The sequence below is a fragment of the Chelonoidis abingdonii genome, chromosome 2 (assembly GCF_003597395.2).
Source record: "Chelonoidis abingdonii isolate Lonesome George chromosome 2, CheloAbing_2.0, whole genome shotgun sequence".
NCBI lineage: Eukaryota > Metazoa > Chordata > Testudines > Testudinidae > Chelonoidis > Chelonoidis abingdonii.
The window spans coordinates 247,340,547-247,354,915 of record NC_133770.1 but is presented as its reverse complement, the minus strand read 5'-3'; the positions used below and the strand labels follow the sequence as shown (position 1 = coordinate 247,354,915).

Genomic DNA, 14,369 nt, shown 5'->3' with positions numbered 1-14,369 from the left:
ATAAAAAGAGACCAAAGTTGTTATTGTCTCACACAAAAAGCTGGAATCATTGGAAGAACCAAGGCACAAAAATATAATCACAGGCATTTAATAAGGTGCAAAGGGTTTAAGTAAGGTGAGGAAAGTGGTAAGTCATATGACAAGACAAACAAAAATGCATTCAACTACACAGTTCTGTTATTTCAACAACTTTCATCAGTAATAAACAAGAAGTAGGTAAAAAAGTGGTGCTTTTAGTGTGTATATCTGAAGACACTGTAAACGTTCAAAAAGTGTCCCACCAAGGAGCCATAAATAGGGTTGTGAAGGCTGAACTCTGATCCCACGTTCAAAAATCAATCTCAGAGAGGTTCTTAGAGCTAACTTATCCTTGAAAAGCTTGGTATAAAGTGAATTAGTCTCTAAAGCTCACTCACTGTGAAGTCACTGCAGACAGGAAATGAGTGGTTCAAAGTGAGTTTCTGGCAGTTCTGTTGGGTCCATATTAATGTGGGATTTTCAGAAGCCCCAAGTAAAACTGATGACGACAAGAAGCTGCAGAAATCTTTGCTGATGTATTTGGAAGGAGCTAGTTTTCTAGTTTGACCCAGACAGATAAAGCGGCATTTTTTTTTTTTTGTGGGAGGCAAGACAGACATAAGAACGGCCAAACTGGGTCAGACCAATGGTCCATCTAGCCCAGTATCCTGTCTGACAGTGGCCAGTACCAAATGCTTCAGATGGAATTATCAGAACAGGCAATTATCAAGTGGCCTATTCCCTGCTGTCCAGTTCCAGCTTCTGGTAGTTGGAGGTTTAGAGTTACTCAGAGCATGGGGTTGTATAAAATGGTCCACAAGGACTCCTGAGTTGGGATAGAGTATTGTACCTTGATTTTCAGCAACATTCTGAAGCCCATGTCTCATTTTAGGTCTTCAGTAGTTTACTATTCCAACTCCCTCTTAGCCTTCCTAAATTTCCATCTTGCATCTGAGCATCCATAGTCAATATCCTTTTCTGTTGGCTTACTTTTAACTATTTGAATGTCACCTCTGACTTGAATAAGTCTTGCCAAGAATGGTTTTATTCATGCCTTCCTTTTCATCTTCTATGATTCAGTTATAGTAAACTCAGCATGGAAGTTACTTAAGTGTAAGTTTTCTCCATAAATATCCAGACATTTATTTTAGATTTGTTTCAGGTATGCTAATCAATTCTCTGTATGCAAATGTATACAATTTTGAGACACTAAATTTAAAAAGAACCCGATTTATAAAATGGCTTACTGCCAACAAGAGAGACTCTTCTGGCTACCCACTTGAAACCCCTGCTTAATACCTCCCTCCAGATAAGCCTGGGAAAATAAATAGATCTTTCAGCAGGATCATCAAAGTCAAGCTCTGGCAGACCAAGTGAGCACGGGGGAAATAAATTCTAAAGCCAATGAGAACAACCTGCTATCAGCTGCATCTCTTGTTAAGCCTGGTACCATTATCTCAAGCATCTTGGCAGAGCGTAAGTGCTGTGCAATCACAAAAGGAATGAGACAGCTTCTAAAATAGGCAGAGAGGGACCCATTTAGAGCTAACACTTCAGACTTAATCTGGAAATGAACTACTAGTCAGGACAGGGCACATGCATGCATGCTCCCCACTGGAATCTAGCATCAGGGGCAAACAGTTGCATTCTACAATAAATACATGGCCTTAAAGTGTAGCCTTTATGAGGCACAGCAATCAGGGACGAGACACATTTCTGAACAGCATGGGTCAATGTGCTGTAGCATATTTAGAAACCTGTATCTTCCACTTGATATTAGGGCAACAGATCAAAGGACAGTCAGTAGCACAAATGACTGTACAAATGTGGGAATATATTTACATAGCATCTTTTAACCCAGATACAAAAAATGCTGTGCAATAAAAGTGCTGGAAATTGTTCTCAGATCTTCCAAGATTAAAGATGTTATATAAATATTAAAATTCTCCAAATATGTAAAGTCGAAGCTAACAGAAATGTGTGTCCTTGATCTGCAGTCTTTAAAGCAATTACGTAAACACACAGAGTACAACTGAAATGCATCCACCTCCGAGGCACAGTGTGGCAATCAATCAGTTATTGGATGGTATATAATATCTCTGTTAATCCCCACTCTCATATCCTGTACCCGTGTAATCAGATTCCCGATACTGGAGGCTTATGACATGTGGGGAGTCATCCATATAAGACCTACTAGTCTGTTTGGCAGTCTTTGTATACTGAGTGTCTGTAGCACAGCGGGGCAGATGTCACACGTATGTTCCCTGTTACATAATATCTGGGATTCCACTGTTTGCTGCTGGTACATATCTACCAAGTAACTGTGGCAGTACTTCTGGGCATTCATATTTCTCATGTATATAGTGGCTTGATGTGGAGATGACAGGGCGTGCAGCATTTCTGATGGAGGATATGCATATCCTAGTCTCCAATTGTCAGTTTTTGCCTCACTGTGTTTCACCATGCCAGCTGAACCACGGCATTGTCTCTGAGCATGCTCCAGTACCACCACACTTCGTACAGCCATCAGACCTGTGTGCTAGGAAGTTTCATATTTCTTACACACATCACCATTTACTCTTAGATAATACCAGCATCCTGTGGCTCCTATCTCTTCCACCTTATGTTGTTATACTGGTCCCCATCACCACAGCACCTTGCATGTAAAATTCATACCAACAATGCAGTCTCCAATGGGCTTCATCAAGTCTCTGGAACCTCTTCCGATCTGAGGTTAAAAAAAAACCCAAAAACTCTTTGCTTGGAGTGAGGTTTGAGGTTTTGGTTTTAGTAGCTGAACCTACACAATAAAGTGATTGATATGTTACAGCAAGGGGGCATGGAGGAAAGTTCAAAGGGCGCAACATGGCCGAGCCAGCCCCCACAGGGGTTGGCGAGGGAGCGCCACTCAGTCCAGCTCCCGGCCCCAGCTCTGCCCCCAGCCCACAATCGTCTGCTGAACCAACTGTGCAGTAATGAGGGGTGGGGCAGACAGATTCCATTACTAGTGAGGGTGGGGGTACAACAGGAAAAGTTTGGGCACTACTGTGTTATAGTGTACAATTAACCTACCTAGGTGATGAACTGTGGTGCCCTTATGCTTCCAATGCATGCCATCTCTATTTTTTTTATAGAAATCACACCCATTTCTCAAGCCATGCTGCTTCCTCAGATCACATATTATCCATGCACATCTCATGTCAGACTTTGGCTCCACAAAGCATTACAAATAAAGGTTACTTAAAATTCAGTATTCTATATTTAGACGTGATGCTCTCTTTTAGTGTTACGCACTAAGTCAGCCCCTTAAGAGTCTGAAATTTTCACATGCTCCATTTCTCAGATGGAGTGATAGAATCAAGGAGCTCATTCTACGTAGCTTAACAAAGAAGGGGTTAAGGGGTGACTTGGTTACAGTCTATAAATACCTACATGTGGAAACAGATATTTGATAATGGGTTCTTCAGTCTAGCAGAGAAAGGTGTAATATGATCAAAATCATACAATGCTGAAGCTAGACAAATTCAGACGGGAAATAAGGTGTACATTTTTAACAGTTATTTAATTAATTATTGAAACAATTTACCAAGGGTTGTGCTGGATTCTCCATCATCAGAAATTTTTAAATTAAGATTGGATGTTTCTCTAAAAGATGTGTGATAATTATTTCATAAATAGTTCTATGGCATGAGTTAGACACGAGGTCAGACTAGATAAGAGATCAGCACCTTTGACATGCGGACCGTCCGGGAAATCCGCTGGCAGGCTGGGATTGTTTACCTGCAGCGTCTGCAGGTTTGACTGATCAGAGCTCCCACTGACCGTGGTTCACTGTTCCAGGTCAATGGGGACTGTGGGAAGTGGCGTGGGCCAAGGGATGTGCTGGCTGCCACTTCCCGCAGCCCCCATTGGCCTGGAACGGTGAACCGAGGCCAGTGGGAGCTCTGATAGGTCGAACCTGCGGACACTGCAGGTAAACAAACCATCCCGGCCTACCAGCGGATTTCCCGGACAGTCTGCATGCCAAAGGTTGCTGATCCCTGGACCAGATGATCACAGAGTCCCCTTCTGGCTTTGGAATCTATGAATTAACCAATCTTGCTCCATTTTGCATTTCCTCTCACCACACTTCAGCCCACAAACAGTAATTCAGCTTGGTAAGAATGCCATCATCCACTAATCGTACTACATCTGAAGCGATATGAAACTATGAAAAGATTTCAGGGTATGGGCAGCGCTTTGAAGTTTTGAGTGTGGTCCCAGCGCCGCACGTACTCCACATCCTCTACGGGTGTAGCTTGCAGCGCTAGGAGCGCTGCGGCACTGTTTACACTGAGGCTTTACAGCACTCTATCTTGCAGCGCTCAGGGGGGTGTTTTTTTCACACCCCTGAGCGCAAAACTTGCAGCGCTGTAAAGTGCCAGTGTAGCCATGGCCACAGACAGAACTGTCCTCTTGGTGTCTCAGTCCATATATGGTCATATTTGGTGCTTTCATATATTTGCCAGATGCAGCTTTATGAAAGCTTAGTATCAACTTTACTGCTTTGTGCTCCTGGCATTCTTCCACTGTCAACCATGCTGCATCATAATTTTTTTTAAGAAATAAAACAATATGGCCCTTATTTTGCAGTGAACTCAGATGGGCAGATCTCTTACAGCCACAGGGAGCTCCACTGACTTCAATTGCCATATGGAACTCATTGCAGGATCAGGGCTTACAAAAGCCAAGATTTGTCTAAGAAGTTTCTTTCAAAAGATCAGCAGGTAAATGGAGTTCTTGAACCTGGGCTGTATTTAAGGCTTTACCTCTGCTGCATCCATCTGAAGTAATAATATCCTTTCTTGGAAACTCTGACCAATATGATACATGATAGTTCAAATAAGGTTTAACAGTGCTATAAAGAGAATCAAAGGAAGGAAGGAAGGAGGAGTGTGCGGGAGGAGAGTTAACAAGCATTTGTGAGATTTTAAAACAGCATGCAGTGAGCTCTTTTCCCAATGGTTATGTGCATACCTTAAGTTGAAAATGGCGATTCCTGTAGGGGAAATACTAAATAGATAAGCATCTGCTTAAAATAAATATAAAATTAAAAAAAAAAGTATGTATAACCATATGAGGAACTGTAGCTTTGAGACAGTCTACAGGATACCTAAGGGTTGCCACGGTAACTTAGATAGATGCAATCAGGAATCTTTTAGAATAGGCTTTAAAACAAGAGCCAACAGGAAAGAGCCATCAAGGTTAAGACTACCAAAAAGAGAACGCTGCTGGAAGAAGGCATGCTTGCTTATAGTTTGAGATGCAATTTCATCTCACTTTCCATAGTTTTGTTTATAAACTGAGTAGCAGGTTCAAGCACTCCATGGCAATAGTGAAGATTTAGCACCCTATAAACCCTGCAAAACCAGAGATGCTGTCACAATGTCTGGAGTGGTTCATGACCATGTGTGCCAACCTCCGGGCAGACTGTCGAAAATCAGGGCAAACACCTCAAACTGGTGGTACGTTCTATAATTAGATTTGACCTTTGTTACTGGGCTGGGGAAATCCTGGAGCACTCTTTGACAGTCTTACCATAGAGTCACAGCCAGTCCCTTTAGGCACTTCAGTAAGTGTTAAATTTGTAATAAAAGAGGTGACAGGCCACAAGCAATTTTTTTTACATTCATAACTGATGCAGCAAGCCCAGAAGTGGCAGGGCTATCAAGACTCGCGGTGCCAGGGCTCAGTCCTGGCAAGCTCTGGCACAAATTAAGCATCGACTCTAGTCTATCTTGCCATCCAAGCAAGCTGGACTTAGTGATAAATAGTCACTTACACCAAAGATGACAAAGTATTTCGGTTGCTCCCAGTCCCAAGAGACTGGACACTTATCCCAGGTCAATTTGCACCTTAGATCTTGCACAAAAGATAATGCTTGTAGCCAATCCTGTAAAGAACTAACTAAAGGTTTATTAACTAGGAAAAAAAAATAGAATTATTATTTACAGATTAAAACAGGCAAGCATATAATATGCAAATGAGTTTCAGTCTGTAATGCAAAAGGTAACAGAGCTGTAGAAACCTGTCAGCTCAAAATGTCTTTCAGGGCTAACCCATGCCAAGCAGCATGAGGATCTCTTTGCTTATGTTTAAGAATCTATGCCCCTCAGAATCCAAACAGCAAAAGAGATTCCATTTCTCCTTGTCAGGGATTTTTATCCCCTCCACTCCATAGTCCAAACTGATGGGATGAATTCATGCATAAATCTCTCCTTCCTGAAGGGAATTAGAAATGCTTCAAACAGGGCCTCTCTCTGCTTTGATGCTATGCAATACCTTATTTACCTTGCATGGGCAATCTTGTAGTAGGACAAGCCCTTTCCCTTAATTAATGCCTCTTTTCCTGTTTGGGGAGTTACACAACCACAGAGGTTTACAATGCAAACATAAATTTGCACCACAGGCTATAGAGGTTGTAAGAGAGATCAATACACACAGCACCATATAAGCATTCTATAAAGTCTAAACCCATTTTTATCAACTTAGCACTATGAAAATAGATATTAGATGTTAACATACAGGTGAGCAAGACTGGTTTCCAGCTGTAGGATAAGTATAAAATTCAAGAATTATAGTTATCTTAAGTTTGGTTAAGGAAATATATATATAGTATAGATGTGTGTGTTGTAAAGAAAGGCCCTGACTAGCAAGAAGGCGGCAGGCCTTGGAAATAATGAGTTTTGATGCCAAATGGAATGAAGAAGGGAGGATGTCTGGTTCAAAGAATAACTAATGAGATAAGGGGAAGTTTCTAAAAAGAAGGCCTCTGACTGCAGATGGTTTTAAATCTAACAGAAGCTGACTCAAAATAAGCCAACATAGTCCCTCCCCAACCTCCACACACCAGTGTTAAAGCCTGCGTGAACCCAGGTGCAACAGGAAAACTGTTGGGCAGCAAGAAGGAGGGGAGGAAAGAGAATTATAAATCTTATCTGGATTAAGACTGGAAATAAGGGTGAACTGTCTCCAAGTAGGTTTTTAGCTGAAGTCAGTAACTGGCAGCAACATCATTTGTTTGTTAAAGGATATGAAAAGTAAGCTCTTCAAGGGTTCATCGTTGGAGCTGACCAATATGAGTCTAAGCATTCCTGGGTTTAGCCCGTTTGTAAGTATCTTGATCAAATGCTTATAAGTATTTTGTTAATGTTTGGATGTAGTAACCTGATTATTATTTAGGCTTTTTAAGCATGTTTAGAGCAACTACTTAAAATACTTGGCCTTTGGACTTAAAGAAACTTACGGTTAAATTGGTGTTTGGTGATTTCCCATATTAATAAATTTCAAAATGCATTTGTAAGTGTTCAGTGAGGCACCTGGTCTGCCAGCATCATAGAGGCAACATCTCTAAAGATTCTTTCAGGGAAGACTTGAAAGGAAAGTAACAATGGGAAGGACCAGAGTACCTGCGACACACTGAAATGCATACAGAAAATGGGGTGGGAATTTATTTCTCGTCTTTAATTATTCGAGAAGGATTGTGGAGAACAGTTTTAGAAAAACTCAGTTTAACCCAGGAAGTAGATTAGGGACATTTTAGCCACCTCAGAAATGTAACGTAATGCAGCAACTACATTAATCTAGGGGAAAATATGAAGAATACTGTATCTTACTGAAACCACAAGAAGAATTTAAGGATGCAGAATGCAATTACTGGAGGCCAAAACACTAGGATTAAACACCCCTGAGATATTTATCAGTTTAATTATTGCTTTATTGTTCCTGATATCTTTATATAAACTCCTTTGTAAGCTTTTTGGTTGTGTTTTTTTTTTATAAAGGAAGTTCCTGAATATACAGGTTTTCTTTTTCACGTTGTGTTACCTTAGTGGAGTTGTTTCACAGAGAAGATAATTTGCCAGAACTGGTCTTTCCTTTTATCATGCTATGACATGACAAATGAAGAAGATTGATCTGATCTGCATGTGCTCCTGAACTGAAACACAGCAGATGCAGCAGCAGCATAACAAACAATCCTCTTTTTTAAAAAGTTACAAATTGATTTTGCATTTGGGAGAAACGTATGTGACATTGGGTTAGAGCCACAAAAGGATTTAGGGGCCTAACTGTGACTTTAAGCACCTAAATTTAAAATTAGAATCTTCAAAACTCCTACTGAATTGCTGCCTAGAGCCATACGTGCCTATATTCCTGCTGATAAAGTTCCGTGGCACCTAAAATCTGCAAATCTACCAGGGGGCATATGCATAGCTGCCTAAATTCTGCTTAGCTCATGCCTTAGCCTCAGAGGGTTCCTCAAACTAGGCATTGCCCTGCCTATCTTACCTTTGGGGCCTGATCCTATAGGACTACTCAGAGCATGACTACTGGATTGGGCCTCACTGAAACCATAGCTGGGGGAGGAGTTCTGCCACCCCTCTTATATTTCTTAGAGCATCCACTCAGGATGTGGGAGCTTCAGGTACAAATCCAGCCCCTCTGCCCAATGTGGAGCAGGAATTTCAACCCAGGTCTCCCACAGTGTTGTTGAGTGCTCTAACCACTAAGCTCTGTGATATGGCTTGATGTCTCCTCTTGAAGCTGTTCCACTGTGTATAAATAGTCACTGTAGTAAATCCTCTCTGAGAGGCAGTAGCTAGGTTGACAGACGCATTTTTCTGTCGACCTAGCAGTGTTTACATGTGGGGTTTAGGTTGGCTTAATTACATTGCACAGTGCCTGAAATTTTTCACAGCCTTAAGCGACACACTTATGCCAACCTCATTTTGTAGTGTAGGCCAGTCCCTAGACACTGCAACACTGAGCCTAAATTCCCTTTGTGGATCTAGTCTTGTGTGTCCGTTTCTCTGCACAGTAAAAATCTAATCCTTCCAAGCTTATGCATGATCAGTAAATGTCAGTTTCCCTGCACAAACATAAAGGATAATCTAAACTTACAGACAGGCAAAAGAAAGAAAACTGCTGCTTCAGAACCTATCAGACTGTGATTTAAAGATCTTTACATTTTTTTTAAAACTTTTTATTAAGGGAAAGTTACAACAAAACATTAACATACAACGTCATAAGTTACTTACTAAGCATAAAGTTAATATTCAAAGAGCTTGGCTAAAGATTCTGGCTTGCTGGTTGGGGAACCCTCTTCCTCTGAGTACGCTGAAAAGGATGACCACATTTCTAAATACCTATCACCTTTTGTCATTTCTGTTGTGTATGTACTTGATGTGAAAGTTTATCCATTACAAGGACAGTCCATATTTTACTATACCATAGTTCCATAGAAGTCACATTTCTCCCAATAAAGTGAAATACAAAATCATGCTAAACAATAAAAAAAAAAAAAAAAAGGATTAGTTTGTCATTCTGTTTAAAATGTATATCCTTTATTGGAACATCAAACAAGCAGGTCAGGAAAAGATCAACTTCTATCATCGTTAAATAATTATTGTCTGATCCCCATCACTTACTCACCACGTAATTTCCTAAAACCATAAAGATTTAAAAAGATAGAAATTAAAAAATGCTTACAATATTATTATTTGTCAAAATTACAAAAATATGTATTCTGCCTAGCCTAATTATGTGTTAGTTTCAGGGTCTCAGCATCCAATTTTTGAAGTCCAAAATGTTTTGACATACTTAATTGGCTGTGGGTATGAAGATATATCATGTACCCATCACTGTTTATTAACAGAATTTATTAAAATTCTCTCAAATCTGTACTGCAGTAATCAACTTCGACACTCACCTGTGCGCACACAGGTCTTCGACTGACAATAATTACTAAAAACAGACTCCAGTAAGAGATCTACTTACACAGGAAGAGGGAGATATGAAAGTTGACAGGTGTCATTTGAATCGCAGAGGGAAGTTTCCCCTCTATATTTGCAAATACCAACTATTTCTTACAAAATTAGGTGTATGAGAAATGTTATGCTAACTTTTTTGGTGTGGAAAGTACAATAAGGCAATCTTTAGTGTGCGCAACTCATCAAGGCTAGTATCATCCTGAAGTAATACTTTAAAGTGAATTGTAAATATAATTGGAAAACATGTTTGCAGGGGCTGAAGCAGCTATTTGTAAAGATCTTAGCTTTAGGAAAAACAAACAAACATGCATATTTAAACAAAGCCAAATTGTAATTTATTTATTGTTAGCTAGTAAGTCTGATGTGAAAAGTGATATTAACATACAAGTATGGGGACAAATTAAGCCCTGGATGGGGAGTCAGGGGAGGCAACAGGGGCTGAGGCGGCAACAGGGGCCAGGGGCGTTGGGGGTTAGTGGGTGGGGGAGGCAGCAGGGAGCTGGAGCCAGAAGCCCCGCGACCAGAGCCTGAAGCCCTGTGACCAGAGCCTGGGGCCTGCCACCGCACAGCCAGAGCCTGGAGTCCCACGGCCAGAATCTGCCACTGCACCACCTCAAAGCCTGAGCCCCACTCCCCCAGGAAGGTGGGGAATTCACTGGCTGCCTGCTCCTCCCACATTGTGCTCCTGGTGTCACCCAACCCCTGCTGGCAGTCCCAACAGCTAACACCAAGACTGTGCATACAGGAGCAACACGGAGAGGGAGGGGCCACTATTTTGCCACCCATCCCCACCCCAGGAAGCTGTGACTGCAAGAAAAGCCCCTGGTGGCCACATTTGAGAAATGCTGATTTATACCTAGCTCAGGCCTTTCTTTGACATGACACGAGGATTGGAAGATTGTTTAATTTAGGAAAATTAGCAGATTCAAAAGATAGTAACAAAATAAAAGCATAATTGAAAGATTATGTGCTTACTCTGAAATGTGGCACTTCTGTCAGTTCAAGCCAACATTTGGAAACACGAAACAATATTCACTGCAATCTCTTTAAATCTAAGATAACGGAATAGACTGACTGAGTTGCTTAAATTCAACCGTAGGGCACTAACAAATGAAATTATATCTCTGCAGTTTCAAGTTCATTAGAGTTCTTTTTAATAGTCAAATATTACCTCTCTGTGCACTTTATTTAATTACACTATGCATGCACCTGCAAGGTGCACCAAGGACCCAAATAAAAGCAACTGAAGTTTCCATTTAAACTAAACTAATAATATCGACATCCTCACGGATGTGAATGTCTGTGTTTGGTCTGTTACTCAATAATGCCAGAGTCTCGCTAGATCCCCACCACCACGGCTTTATTAGCTGTTAGTTAAAACACTGATTAGAAGCATTACTTTCTTTTCCTAGAAAACACAAATAGTTCTATTTACCGCACTAATGCTGTGTCAATGTAAGTGATTACTTATGCCATTTGACACTATATAATTTAACATAAAATGGAAAAATATCACCTGTTCTCTTCAGCAGACAGATGAACTCTAGAATATAGACTACATGGCCTGGCACAGGAGTGTGAGCCACTCAGGGACAGCTATGGGAGAAACCAGCATATATGATACCAGAAGGTGAACCTTTGGAATTAGCAAAGATCAAGCATGATCTTTGTTAACCAGAATACCATGTAAAAGTGTCATAATAGACTTCCAATGAATTTTAAGCCATAGCTCGACTGAAAAAAATACAATTTCATTGGGTTGAAATGGAGACATAGACCAATGCTCTACTATTATGAGTGTTCCAAAAGGGATACCTTAGAAACTAAAATTAAGGGCCATGTTTAACGGAGGTTCTTCAGAGCCAATACTTGTGTCAGCTGAATTCATCTTTAATACGGTCCTTAACCAATCATTCTTTGTTAGTATCTTTCCAAACCAGTGAACAGAGTAGGATGTCCTATAACTCCCTGATTCTACTGACATCATCTCCTCTGCCTTCTGCTCTATTCTCCACAACAGTGCTAAGCCACATCTTCCCAGAAAGAGCGGAAACCACCAGAGTTACTTCCTACATTTCTTATCTGTCATTTCATCTAATTACAGTAGCATCTAGAGGCCTCAGTCGTGCCAATCATTTGACCAACACATAAAAGGAGACAGGCCAGGTCAGGGCGCTTTAACTTGAAAATATAAATAAAACAGCTGTTTAAACTTCTACTATCCTCTTCTCACTAGTATCCCTTTCTTTCAGTATAAACTCACGCCTCCTCTTTGTCCTCCCACAAGCATCTTTTATTTTTTCTTTCAACCCATGTAGAGTTGCTAATCAGTAGCTTCTATAATCAGTTCCCGGTTTAATGATCTGTCTCTGCATGCCAGTCTTAGTCCCTTTCTTGTACAGAGAAGCCTGTTTGGGGTATTAGAATAGAACAAATTATATATATACACACACGCCAGGTGGATTTCATCCCTTGGCTCAACTCTTAAAAATCTCTCTCATCAAGGAAACATGAACTCCTGGGTGTATTCCATAAGCGTCAATAGCCAAGCTGTACTGTGGCTGTACTAATGGGAGCAGAACTGGCTCCTCTTACTCTTCCAAAATATATACCATCAATCAGTGGTTCACCAAGCCTTCTTTTCTACTGAACCTATGAACTGTTAGTGGTATCCGAAATTTTACCTTGATGCTCTGGTTCAAAACATAAGATAAAAGAACAGGGACCAGCAGCAGAATCCATTTTAGGCACTACTTGTACTCCTATAACTTCTACTACATTGGCTTTCGGTTATAGATGCTTTCCAAAATTAGGGATGTAAACCAAGAGACCAACTTCTATCTAATATGGTTCCTTTCCAGTCAAACCTTTCTACCTTAAGATGTTGTTTCCTATCACTGGGGAAATTTAAAAGTAGCCTGGAAAAAGCACTAGAAAATAAAACAGCTACAGGGAACAATCCTGCACCTGTGGCAGGCATGGACTAGATGATCCAATAGGTCTTTCCACTTGGAATTTCTTTGTTCGATAAATGGGAAATATAATTCCCATTGGCGCTTCCCTTCAGCTTGGCTTGTGACAAGCTGAAGGGAGGCAGCCCAGCTGAGAAACAGAGAATTGGCATCAAACATCCCACATTCTGGCACAAAAGAATCCATGTTTCAGTTGGAGGGATTTTCTGTTGCTGGAGGGAAGTGACAAATTAACCAAACACAGCTCCAGACACTTGCCAGCCTGCGTCTCTCCAGCCAAACGCTCCCAGTATTGGAGGCACTGCAAGGAATCCGGGGGCTGATACTTGGCAGCTTCTCTGGGGCGGTGAGGCTTCTTCGGCGGCCTCCCAGGGAAGCCCCCAGGCCCGGCACCTCGCAGCTACTCCGAGCTTTCGGCCAGGAGCCGCTGGGGCCGCCTCCCCGCGCGCATCAGAGAGTCCAGGGCTCAGCTGAGCCTCCCACGCTCCGGGTCACGCACCCAGGGAGGGGGACCCCGACTTGGACCGCTGCTTATCCGAGCTGAAAGGAGCACCCTCCCCACGGCCATGCGGCTGGAGCCTCTCCCAGCGAGCCACGAGCTTCCCCCAGCTTGCGCGCTCGCTGCTGTCGGAAACGCTCTCTCCCCCAGCTCCCGGCAGCTCGACGCCCCGCTGCAGCGGACACGCTACCCGACTCACCTGCCCAGCGACCGACTCAGTGCATCGTCCTCCCCCGCGTCCTGCTGCTGCGTTGGGGCCCCTCCGGCCGGCCCCCGGGCGGCTGTAGCTCAGTGCGGGAGCGGAGGGTCTATGTCCGCGGCTCACGCTGTCACTCCGCTCCCCGCATCCCAGCGCCAGCTGAAGCTCCCAAATTCTCAGCGCTCCGGCGGCATGAAGTCATCCTCCACCTCCTCCCTCCCCCGGACCGCCGCACTCCGCGGGGGGGAGCCGCGGGCTGGCTCTGCCCACAGAAGGGTGTGGGGCTCGCTCCTCCCCCTCCCCGGGGGGCTGCGCTGCCGGGGGCGCGCAGCGAAGGTCCCGGGAGCCGGGCGCGGGGGCTGCAGGCTCGCAGGCGGTGGCGAGTGTACCTAGCAGTTGCGAGCCCCCACCCCGGCTTGCGCTGCCGGATGGGCTGTTCCGTGCCGCGAGAACGCTGCCCTCCTGAATTCCCCTCTCCTGGCCCTGGAGCTGCGGTGTAGCTGGGGATTGCCGGGTGGGGGGGAGAGGTTCCTACCAGCTGGGTTTCAATAGTGCGGATCCAGAGGGAGCCGCACCTGCTCTCCTGCTAAACAGGACTCTTCTCCCCTATACTACAAAGTGATTGTGGTCTTCTATCCAGCTGCAAGCTTGGGACCACTGCTAGGCACGAATCGGGAGTGGGGCCCAGCATTGCTTTGTGTGCCACAGTTTCACAGTTTGTGAGGCCAGCCCCATGGAAAGCCTCCCCGTCTCGGGGAATTTTGTTTTGAAGGAACATCGTCTATGTTGCTTCTTGTGCAGCACTATTCATCCAAAAGGATGCCCAAGCATTTAATAAACCATATGCATAAAACATCTAGCTAGAAATGCAG

The 14,369-nt window shown here is 43.0% G+C and overlaps 1 protein-coding gene across 1 annotated transcript in view; it reads right to left on the bottom strand.

Moving 5' to 3' along the window:
* PKIA (cAMP-dependent protein kinase inhibitor alpha) overlaps positions 1–13,725 on the bottom strand; it is a 60,594-nt gene extending 46,869 nt beyond the window's left edge. The window contains exon 1 of the mRNA XM_032803225.2: positions 13,498–13,725. The gene's annotated coding sequence lies outside the window, so the exon portion shown is untranslated. The remainder of the gene's footprint in view (positions 1–13,497) is intronic.
* Between the last annotated feature and the right edge of the window lie 644 nt (positions 13,726–14,369).